At 37.7% G+C, this 12,758-nt stretch overlaps 1 protein-coding gene across 3 annotated transcripts in view; it reads left to right on the forward strand.

The window, feature by feature from the left end:
• Window positions 1-1,223: 1,223 nt before the first annotated feature.
• The window catches only part of PACRGL (parkin coregulated like), a 592,831-nt gene continuing 581,296 nt past the window's right edge, over window positions 1,224-12,758 (forward strand). For 2 of the 3 annotated variants that reach the window (XM_044062078.1, XM_044062080.1), the window contains exon 1: window positions 1,425-1,554. The gene's annotated coding sequence lies outside the window, so the exon portion shown is untranslated. Of the gene's footprint in view, window positions 1,325-1,424; window positions 1,555-12,758 lie in introns of those variants that run through there. The other variant, XM_044062079.1, reaches the window with a different exon arrangement.

The raw sequence follows: 12,758 nt of genomic DNA on the forward strand, positions 1-12,758 counted from the left end.
GTGCTGCCAAAAAAGCAATTACAGGAAAATGGAACTCAAAGTCTAAACCAAGTTTACTAGAAGTAGTGAATATAGTAACAGAGATAAAACAATGGAATTGGAATCTTTAGAAAAGGGTAGTAGCAAATTGCATAGGAAAAATGGGAATTGTGGGAACAATACATGAAGAGGAGAAACAAGGTTTAAAAGAAGGCAAAAAATGGGAATTGTGGGAACAATACATGAAGAGGAGAAACAAGGTTTAAAAGAAGGCAAGATATGAATGAGCTATGTAATGTTTTATAAGTGATGTATAATGTCTGAAACTACAATTATGTCAATATGGTTTGTGATGTATAATGTTTGCAAATAAAATTGTCAATATGGTTTGTTTTCATTTATATAAATGTATGATTGCCTATGTCATACCTGATAACTTAATAATGATGTTTCTTGTTTACAAAATGAGAAAAAAAAGTCTCCTAAGGAGTTCTAACAAACAGGTGGTAACCCCAACTCAAGAAGTGATGAACAGTTCATGTTGACAGTATGAGGAAGAGTAAGATACCAAAAGTACGCTGCCTTGCGACCGGTCTCAGTGACTTAATTACTATCGAATTACACTTCAAAATGTACACGTGTACACTGTTAATTACAGTGATGCCGGAGAGCAAAGTTTTGGAGTTATGGCACTTGCAGACATAGTCAAGTTAAAAAAAACAAGGTCACCCAAGAGGCAATTACCACACAAAACACCTCCCATCATAGCTCTCAACTTCTTACCTCCAAAATAACTGACAAATCGAGTAATAATCAGGAATACTTTAAAAATATATATTAGTACTATTAATCCGAGTAGTTGGCACAGTAAGAAAGTATAGACAGACGTACAATACAAGACGTGTATAACTTGAGCGTAATTCACATTTTCTCCCAAAATCACCATTTTGGGGGAACACAGAAATCTCTGAAAATTACTGAGAGTTCAGAGGCATGCGTCACACTATAAGATTTCAAATGAAGACTGATCCGTTGCAACTAAGGATGTTACATATTTTAGATTCTGTCTGGGCACAGGTTTCCTTTCTCAGCCTAAGGCAATGATACAAATACTTGGACTACAAAGTCTCTAAATTACCCGTGCGTGCAGCGAGTTAATGACTAAATAAGTGCCACCAGTCCAGATTCCGTTTTCCGTCTCACTGGCCGTTGAATACACGGCAGATCGGTTCGGTTGCCCTTCTAACTTTAAATAAAACTGGGGGCATCATCGCATAAATGAATGGACTGTGGCGTACAGTTCAGAGATTCAGACAACAGTTTATGATTTATTCTTCTGTAGTATGTAAGTTTACTGCGTTCGTACCTTAAAAACTTCTCATTTGCACATTTGCAGGTGTGTCTCACAAGTTTAGTCTGACTCAGCTCCCGTAGTTTCTACAGTTTCTATAGAAACAGTCAGCTGCAAGCTCTAAGGTCTATACACAGCTTTTGTTTTTTGTTTCCGTAGAGCATTCTACATAATGCAGACGTAATTTTTACATTTTAACATCGCATTCTCTTATTTATCAGCGGGTAAGTGTGTATTTTTGCCATTATTTTGTTAGCTGGCTGTAAAATTGTGGGCCAGTTTATATTCGATTTTAACAAACCAAAGTGGCAAATTAGTTATGAACATATAAGTGAAAATTTGCGAATCGGTAAGCAAGAGGAATAAAATCACTTAAAATCAGAGCTAATTACCTTTGTACTATAAAACAGGGGCGGGCGGGTGCGTGAATTGTGCCGCCCACACGCGATCGCTGTTTAAGATATAATACACATGCGTTGTTTGATGTGGAGTACTGCAAAGTTACGAAGGCGTAATGCAAATATAGTTTATAATAAATAGTGGTAAACTGCAGAAAGCGTATGGTAATAACCATGAATAATTTGGCAGTTTGGACTTGTACTCACATAGCTCTCACCCTCTTAGCACAAAAAAAAAAAAAAAACGACAAAGCCAAAAATAATTGGGGGGACAAAGCCCACAAAATAGGGACACAGTTTAAATAGTGGCCTTATAAATTTAAAACGTTGCTGGAATAAAGGTGTTAAGTGTTACCGTGTATGAAGTCTCAAACTCAAATGCCTATCATTATTTAGTGAAAGTGAATTCAGTCCTCAGGGATTTGCAGCAGAAATCCAGAAAATCACAGATTTTATGACCCAAGAGACCAAAAATATGCGGCAAAAATCTGGACAGTTAAGAGATATGCATTGCAATCTATGTGTGTGTATAAATATATATATATATATATATATATATATATATAGATGTGTGTGTGTACATATATAGATAAATAAAATATGCACACGTACACGTGTGTGTGCGTAAATATATATATATATATATATATATATACACACACATATATATATATTTATTCTGTTCTAGTAGTTGAATCAGTGAATCAGCCCAATTAAATTCACAATCAAGCCCCTCTTGTCCCTTGAACATTTTGATTTCTAGTAAAATATGTCTCATTTGTAGTAGGTTATTTGGTTCACAGTATGCTGGGAACTTGCCTTCTAAAACTGCAATATCAAGAACATGTGTTAGACATTATGATTGCTTTCTTGCTTGGGACAGGAAGTTACGTGATACACAGGGAAACTGCATGGTTTCAAGCTTGTGTCCAATACTTCTTACACTGAAATACAGCTCAAAATGTTGAATCTAGGAGTCAGTTTTTTTAGAGAGAATTCCATGCACTTTCAGACATGTGGACAGATGAAGGGTTATCATCTCCAATCAAATTTAAGAAGCAAAAGTCAGCTTGATGGTGCAGAGGCATGCCAACTATTTCTGCCACTGGCAATCTGAGTTTTGGAATGGACTTAATTCATCAGTAGTGGCAACTGGAGGGATTGGGTGAAAGGGGCGGTAACCAGCTCTCATATGGGGGGTGGGGTGGGGTGGAGAAGCATTATGTATATCCATTAAACTGGTTATGAACTGAACAGCCCTATGGAGAAACGGATCATTTGTAGTTGGATCTCAACTACACTGGTTATTTTTTTGGGGTTGGTGGACTGAGCCCTTAAAGTAGTCATTAGTGTTCATTCCATGATGAGTGTTTTGCTTCTACAACCTTTCAATGGAGATTTCAGATTTGGAGATCTGTAAAGCATTGGCACACTCCACAACACCTTGCAAGCTTGATTTTGTGTTTGTTTTTGCTAAATGTGAGTTTGCTGTAGCTGCCACTCACAGTATGTTTGCTATTGCCTCTACTGTGTTTTTGTATATATAACTGCATTCTACCCAAATGATAAAGACTGTAGTGAAGAAATCGCTAGACAAAATCATAATAAAATTGTGTGAGATGCTCACCAGAGTAATAGATGCATAAATCAGATGTCTGGCAGGTCATCAACATGTTGTACTGTGCAGTTAAGGAGTATGATGTAAAGCCTGTTAGAGAAGATGTGGTTAAATAATTAATTCATCAAAGGATGTGGAACATCAGAATGTATTATAGCACAGAGCACAGTTTTCAGCTTTGTTAGTAGTAAACAAAATATTAGTGCTGTACACCTTTTTTAAGTAAAAAATGCTAGCAAATGAACAGAAAAAATCTTGATTCTGTGGCTGGAGAATGAGCATCTCAAATACTTCACTGAAACAAAATGTAAACATTACAATGCTTCTGCCAGAAACTAAATTGCACAGACAGTGCAATTTGAGGTACACGATATCAGCACCCTTGCAGTAGCCTGACACATCTGCAGCTATGTGCATTAGCAAAGAGGAAGGACAACATGTTGTACATAGGTTTGTTTCAGAGGATCCTGCTTATTTGTGATTCTTTGCTCACATTTATACACCTCTTAGGTGAATGCAACATGCCCAAAATGAGAGCCTTAAGCTTCTCATCCATATTGTCTGTCTGAAGATCATCATCATCATCTTCTTTTGACTGTTCCCGTTAGGGGTCACCACAGCGGATCATCTGTTTCCATTTCTTCCTGTCCTCTGCCTCTTGCTCTGTCACACCAACCATGTGCATGTCCTCTCTCACCACATCCATAAACCATCTTAGGCCTTCCTCTTTTTCTGTTACCTGGTAGCTTCATCCTTAGCATCATTTTCCCAATATACTCAGCATCTCTCCTCAGCACATGTCTAAACCAATGTAATCTTGCCTCTCTGGCTTTGTCTCCAAACCTTCCAACCTGGGCTGAAGATGGTTGGTTCAAAAGAGACTGGTTAGTGTAATGTGGCTTTTTCCTGTCAAGTGCAGAGGTACTTGTACTAGGCTTCCAGATGTTTTTTTTTTAATTTAAACTTTAAACCAACAAGATGAACAATATATATATATATATATATAAACATTGTGAAGTGTAAGTAAATGAAGTGAACAGTTCAAACACTTTAAAACAATACTAACCACTGTAGTAACCTGTCACTGTCAGCAAACTGCATACTAGGTTAGAACAAGCTGGCCGAGATGAGTGCAGACTCTCCAACAAAATATCAAGGAAAAGTAACACAGATATGCAAGTGTGTTGTTACTTTTGGTCCAAAGTGACAAGACATTCTTGATAAGACTGGATGAAGATACTTCTCTTTTTATGCTAAATTTTGTATAAAGAGGTCTATTGGATAACAATTGTATATAATTTTTGAGGAACGACTTTTTTTTGTATTGAAAACCCTTTTATGTCCCACTTCATAATTTTCCATGTAATTCAGAAATATGCCCTTAATAGCAATGGGTACTCTTCAACAGGTATTGCTGATAGTATGATGAGGTCCTGCTTAAAGTGTTGCTAGCAGTACAGGCCAGTGATGAGACTCTACTAGTTACAGTAGGAGCCTCAACAAGTGGCTAATGCAGGCATTAGCTCCACCACCACCTATCTGTAGGACATAAACTCACCACCCTGGCAGAGACACTAGCAGAATGATGGTGGTCCCAGCTGGTGAAGCATCATCAGGGGCAGGAGAAGTGGTCACCTTGCTGTCCCTTGGTGCAGCCACTGGGGTGGCAGCCTTTAGATGCTGCTTGGGAGGATGCAGAGGCTGGCTAGGCCTGCTTGAGGACTGTTGACCCAATCCTAATGAAGGGCACTGCTTTGGCAGCTGATGCAGATAATTGCAAAATAAATGTAACAAAATCACATTAGAAATATAACAAGATAGCAAAAAAAGGAAAGGGGGTAAAGAGAAGGGCAACAAAAGGAAAGGGGGTAAAGAGAAGGGCAACTTGTTATAGATATGTTGTCTTGCGTTAATACATTGATCTTATGACTAACAGTATCATACAAGTTATGTGTACATTTACAAAAAAACAAAAGAAATGATTATCAGCATAGTTGTCTGACATGTAAAGAGTGCTGTGTTATGACGTGTTATCCTAATAAGGGTAGTCACAAGGAAACACTCTGGTGCTTTCCTTCTTGTGCCTATTACAATCAGGTGCAGAAACACTACTGTACCTGTCCACTTGGCTTTGCTGCCTATCATGGGTTCATAGATTTATAGGAGATTTCTAAGCTATTGATCCATGAGGATTTTAAGAAGCCCAGCTTTATGTTCCAGTGATAGTCGTTAGCCGTTACATTTTTCACATAATAAAAAACCAGAGGTGGTCAGAATAAGAATACATTCAAACATTCACATGTTGATCCTATCCATGAGGGATAAGGGTAATAAACTGGGGGGGGGGGGGGCAGGGGCTTGCAGTTACTCATTCATTCATCCAAATAATATTGAATAGTGTAAGAAAAGTACTTTGCTTTATGTGAAGACGAAGACATTTCCATCAATGCAGCATTTGCTACGATGCATATGTATTCCTACAAAATGTTCTGTTTATGTTACATATGATATTGAGATCCTTTGAGTAGATGTTTATGCCACATCTGGACTTGTGAATGTGTGATAGGTCTGAGAATGTGTGATAGGTCTGAGAGGGTAGGGTCTATTGAGGCTGTCTATGTTAGGCAGAAGTCAAGTAGCTTGTATGATACTGAGGAAAAAGGATAAAACTTTGAGATGGTCAGAATAGTTTTTATGTTTTAAGTCCTTGATTTTTTTCACTGAGAAGTGCTTGCTGAAAATGGTAGTATACTCCATGAGTGGCTTAATATGACTCATGTATAGTGGAATGATCCCACCTCTGGACACCATACCTTTTGAAATGAGATGTGTGATGACAAAGGACTTTCTTACAATAGTGGCTACATGATAATTGAAAGGTGGTTAATTGTGAACATAGGTTACCATAGCTGTAACTACATAATCAATTTTCAGGGGTGTGTTGTCAACATGATAGTTACAAGGGGAGTAATACTTGCCAAAGGATGAACTATACATTTTGTGAGATTTAGTTTTAGTCCTTTGGTTTGACACCAGCTATTTTTCTAGGGTAGGCCTCATGGAGGATCCTGGTGTCCTTTTGGGAGTTTATAATAGCACCAAGTTTTCAGTCAAACCCTTAACATTTGCTTTGACGTCCGAGACGTAAATTGCAAAGGAGTGGTGCGAGGATGAACCCTGGGACACACTGCTAGTGATAGGTCTTTTAGAGTAGGTAGAGCTGTCCACCATTATTTATTCCCTGAGTTCTGCTTGTGAGTCAACTTGATATCCAATGATTTACGTAGAGATTTACATTTAGCTGAGACAGATTATGATACCTAAATAGGGGATGGTATCAGATGCTTTTGTGAGGTCTAGATATGCAGTATATACTGATTTGCATTCTTGCATTGCTTCAGTTGCTTTTTCAGAAGCTAAGCAAAGTACTGAAATCAATAATCTTTTGTTAGTATTTCAGCATCATTCCTGGTGATGGCAGAATGCTGCTCAAGGCTAGTTTCATACCAGCCTCGGCCACATATTGTAAGAGCTCTGTCATGTATCTCTTCATATAGTCCAGAGGGGTGCTTCTCAAGTCTTTTCCACCCATGTGTACCATGACTTGTCACATGTGTACTTGTAGTGCATGGACATGAGTGCCTGCCTGATGCAGTGACTCCTAACACCTGATAGACAACTAACTATGACTCTGTCCTTGCACATCCTTGTGAATGGTGCATCAGTGTGTCTCAATGAAGTCATCTATGACTAGTATATTGGATTCTGTGTAGACTTCCCTTTTTGCTTTTCAACTGAGTCAGTGTGAATCTTGGATGTATATTTCATGGCAGGTGTTGTGTGTTTGTGAAGTTGCTGAGGGTACTTGTTTCTTAGGTTACATTTTGGAAACCTTTGTGGTTTAAGTGGATTATTTTTTAAGAGCCACACCATATGTAGGGCTATGTGTATGGTCTGAGATGTGTGTTACTGACAACCTGCTTGTTGTTTTATGTGGCTTTGTGGGAGAGCTTTTTTCTAATAACATGGTATAATTACATTTGTCATGCACTGTGTCAGCTGGTTTAAGTAGTAGGTGCTTGTCAGTAAACTTGAGACAATTGCTACATTGTCTCAGAATGCCCTTTTCAACCAGGCTGGTTATAGAGATGATTGGAAAGTTCAAATCCATTATTCCACATGCTTACTGTTGTGGGCTTTAAATTAAAATGCCTGTGTACTTCATTTTTACTTATTAGGACATGGTGTTCTTCCTTTTGAGCATGTACAGTTTTCCTGGAAATCCTTAAAGGTTCTAATCAGTGAATTAGTTCAGTTTTAATTAAATAAAGATGTATCTGTGAGACAACCTAGTGCTCTGAAATGCTGACCTGCCTTGGGTGTTTTACATGCTGGAGAATTAGCTTATTACAGGTCAGCTTACCTTTTTTTTTTTTTTTTTTTTTTGCTTTACTTCTCCCCATTGCATTTCTTCTACAGGTGCATATTCCTTGTATAGTAATAGGAATTCAAGAGCCTAGGCCATGTTATTAAAATTTCCCATAATAGAAATATCTAAATATTGCACTTCTTGGCATCTGTAGCCCATCAAATTTAATATTCATTGAATTATGTTAGTATAAAGACTCACCATCTATTACCACAAAATAATACATATCTGCCTTCCAACACATCTTTTTTATCTTTGTAATAGGTCAAAACAATATAAATAATATAAGATTACACACAGTGGGCAAAAAAATACTGATGTAAAAAAAACTTTTAAATTCCAAATATCCATTAGTTGCTGACACTATTGATTGGTGGGAAGAGAGGTTTTTTTTTTTAATTTTTTTTATGTATTTTTGGAAACATTCTTTTCTTGGAGTATTAATTCTTATTTTTTCTTTTTTTTCTTTAAAAAAAAAAATAATGTAATCTATAAATATAATATATAATATATTTGTTTTTGTGCCTCATTGTATGTCATTGTACATGTATATAACTTCATATATATTCTCATCATTCATTTTCATACACATTTCACACATACTGTTTCTAGTTTACATTTAGTCCTTTATCCATCTATCTCATTTTCAATTTTACAGAAAAAAACTCTTCCTCACTATTAGCTAATATAGTGTATTTATCCACTAATATAGTTGTATTATCCATTTGTTGTGTATTTTCTACTGGGGGAAATTTTTTTTTTTGACCAATTCCACATTTAATGTAATTTAATTAAAAAGTAAATATGTCTGCTTTTAACATATGTACCCTCCCTCGGGATGTGGGGAAGCGAAAGGAAAAAAGAACACTGGCATGTAGGATAAAGGAACATGTTAAAACATTTTAAAAAAAATAAGGAGACCCCCTTTTTGGCAGGGGTTTTTAAAAAAAAAATGAAAGGTGGAAAATTTAAAGGTGTTGAAATATTTGAAATTTGAAATTTTGAAATACAATTACTATAAAAAAAAATATAAAACAATTATTTAGGAAATATTCATGTTATTAAAATAGTTGAGCCTGTGGTTATATACAGCTTCAGCATGAAAAGAAGCAAAATTACCTTAATATTTATTGATTGTAATACATCTTTTAAAAATAAATGATTTATTTTGTGAAAAATAAACACTGTACCTTTAAATATGGAAATCTTGATCTTTCATGGATGATTGGGCTTAAAAATGAGTTTTGTTAATATCGACCTTTATTAGAACTTTTTGGCATAGAAGCTGAAAATCCAGTTTAAATCTCTCCAGGATCCAGAAAATAAGAATTTGTTGGAGAAGAAACCGATTTGTTGTTTTACTTCTCAGAGTTTGCTGTCTCTCACTTACAGGTATCCCATAGTCCCACACCAGACTTATCACATAAGGCCTTGCTCAGTTTGTGAGGTAAGCAGCATTAAGTGCTTGACAAGTGTGGCAAGAACTTTTAAGTTGTTTACTTAAAGATGTATATGGCTAGGCATTGTTCATAGGTTCATAGATGTGTACTAGGTTAATGGCCCTGGAGCCTTTACAAGCCCAGCCCATAGGATTAGCCTGGCATCGTGCCACCCGACCTTAGTTCCCAGTGCCTCTGTCGAGTAGACCACTGGAGTGATCCCTGGGGTGAATTGTCTATTTCCCATCCATTCATCAAGATTTCTGTTGAAGAGGGCAAGTGAGGTGCTCTGTTTGACATGTATGGGAAGTCTATTCCATAGCATGGGCAGTCTCTGGGTTATGAACCTGTCCCACCAGCACAAAATGAGGTTGAGGTCTCTGGAGCGTGTGGTGCGGTGGGATTGGGATTTCTTTAGATGTAGCATTTCTAATAGAGCTGGGTCAGACATGGCTTTGTAAGTCAAGCAGAGATTGCCTGTAAGTAGGCGATATGAGACAGAGAATAGTTGTTTTTTGAGTCTATCCATATAGGGCAAGTGTTTTAGGCCCTGGATCCTCTTTGTGGGGTACGTTTGCGGCCTCTCCAGTTCAGGTGTCTAGTGAGGTGCAAGCCAAATGGGGCATAGTACTCAATGATTGGACTAATGAGGGAAGAGAGGTAGACGATGACCTCTTTCTTCCTGGATACAAAACCCATAGTAATGAGATGTGCCACATAGAAGAACTTGCTGACCACTGTGGCAATGTGGTGGTCAAAAGAGAGGTTGCTGTCAACCTATGTTGCCTTCTGTGCTCAGTGGACTACCATCGATGTGGTAATTCATGGTAACCGGGTTATTCCCAAAGGGGATGATGACACATTTTTTGGCATTAGGCTTAAGGCCATGGTTTTGACACCAGTCGTTGGTTTCAGTAATGCCTTTCTATAGGATGTCATCATCACTTGGGGAGTATTAGCTCCCCACTTGCAATTGTCTGCGAACTTTGTCAGCCAGAGTCCCTTCGTGTTGGCCTGGACTTCAGAGAAGTAGATACCAAGCAGGAGAGGACCCAGGCCTGGACCCTCTGGGACTCCACTCATGACTGGTCGGCTAGTCTGACTTGGAGCAAGCTACTTTCACACTGTGGGTTCTAGTTTGCAACCCACCTAATGATATAGGGGTTGATGCCTAGGTTAGCGAGTTTTTCTATGATTCCTGAGTTGAGAATGGTATCAAAGGCCTCAAAGAAGTCAACCAAGTTGAGCAGGCATGATCTACCATTCACAAAACCAAACTGTGTGGGATCCAGAGTTTGGAGATTCCCTATATCCTTGTTTATTAGGTCCATGATGATTTGTTTCATAGATTTGCATATCAGATTCATCAGGCTAATGGGATGATAGTTCCCACGGTCTGTAGTCGCTCCTCCTTTGTGGATAGGGATGACTGTAGCAGTGCGCCATTTGGTAGGGACAAAGCCTCAGGTGAGGCTGTGATTGAACAGGGCACACAGGTGAGGTGCCAGTTCACTCTGTAGTTCATGTAGAACACAGCCAGGGATATTGTCGGGTCCCATAGAAGCTGTATTCCTGGCCTTGGACAGTGCTGTTTTAACCTGTGCAGCAGTAATACTGGGTGACTGGCAATCTACTGGTATTGTGATTGGTCCTTTGGGGGGGGGGGTAAAGTTGGCACTGAATCTGTCGGCCAGTATATTGGCAATATCTGTTGACTTGGTATAGGAGGTACCATTGCGCAGTAGCTAAGCACAAATCTGGGTATTGCCGTGGAGATTCTTTACATAACAATAGAAGGACTTGTGGTTGTCTTTACTATCTGCTGCAATTCTGTTTTCATAGCTAGCTTTAGAGGATTTTATGAGGGCTCTAAACTTTTTGTTGAGGCTGATAAGGGAGTTTTTCCAATCTTGGGGCTTCACCTTATTCCGCATCAGTTTCCTCCTTCTGTTGTAGAGTTTGTTTATGTATGATCCCCACGATCGCTTGCCCGTTATTATTTGTATGTTCCTGTGTTCTTCTAAATTTAATTTTGGTTTTTGGTTATAAGGAAGTGTAACTTGCTAATTATAAATAGATTTTGTGGAATGTCTGGTCTCATTTGCTGTTTGGAGAATTTTATATTGGACTCCTTCATATCTTTTGCAAAATGTTTAGTCTGTGGAATTCCTAATGATGTCATTCATCTGCAAACATTTTATGACACTGGATCACATTTGCAGAAAAGTTTGTATTCCACTTCATTCAGGCACCAGTTAATTGTATATCAAAACCTTAGCTGTGTATTACAATCTCCATTTTTGAAATGTATTCAGTGTGGTGGTTAGGACTGAAAAAATGTAAGACTGATTAGATCATCAAAAGTCCCTAGAGTCTTTTTTTTTCTCTTGTATGTGTCATTTTCATAAAAATGCTACATATATTGATGTATCTGTGCATGCGTGCAGTTACAATACCTCGTGTCTCTTTTCTTCTGGCATTTCCAGAAGACCAGCCCCATTTTAGTCACTATAATTTAAAATGATTCAATTTTCTCTTTATATTTATTTGCTGGGGGGTTTGAAACCATGCATTCATGCAATTTTCCATAGGTGTCCTGCTGTCCTTTAGAGATGCAGTGACATGCATCCAAGCATTGCCTAGCTTATCTTAATTTCAAACCATCTAGTGTACACACCTCATGCTCCCTTCCATTCTTAATATTATTTCCACTCCTGGTCAGCTCCATTTTTTTTTTCTGATTTGCATTGCTGCACTCTGTTTTGCATAAGTCTGAGTTGATGCATTTTTATTAGATTTACCATCTACCGTCTGTGTTATTTTCTTCTGTTTTTAGTGCAGCATCATTTATTACCATACTAAAAAGGGCTGGAGCATACTGAACCATTCAATACTTCAACAAGTAAAGATTCTTAAGATTTCATTTTGATTTATGCTGTACTGTGTTTTTTCATGTTATCTGGTCATTGTTTTATACAGGTTACTGCTAAACATATCTCTCAACCTCTTGGCACAAAAAGTCTGGACAAAGCCAAAAATAATGGGGGTGCAAAGCCCCAAAATAGGGGCAAATTTTAAATATTGCTCTCATAAGCTTATATAAAGTTCTAGAATAAAAGGTATTTTGTTACCATACATTTTCTGAAGGATATGAAGTTTGAAAGTCAAATGCCTGTCATTATTTAGTGATATCAGCCCTCAATGATTTGCCTCAAAAGTCCAGAAAACCACAGAGGAGCACATCAAAAATATGAGGTAAAAATCTGGATGTTTTGCAAAATTCTGGACAGCTGAGAGGTATGCTGCTAACTTGTTTGCCATGCTATTGGATGCTAGTGTCTAAAGTGACAAGTTGACCATGTCCATGGCCCCCACCTTGTCTATTACTTTAGACAAAGAGGCATAGAAGAATTAATAAACAGCTATTACTGACTTAAGGTATTGAATTGCTGCTACTCATAGTTTATATACTGTTTAAATTGAAATTAATTTAAGTGAGTAAAGATGTGAGGGATAGTTACAGTTGATTGGGCTTTGAAAAGAA

This window comes from Protopterus annectens, chromosome 2.part1, assembly GCF_019279795.1.
Source record: "Protopterus annectens isolate FY-2018-M chromosome 2.part1, PAN1.0, whole genome shotgun sequence".
NCBI classification, from domain to species: domain Eukaryota; kingdom Metazoa; phylum Chordata; order Ceratodontiformes; family Protopteridae; genus Protopterus; species Protopterus annectens.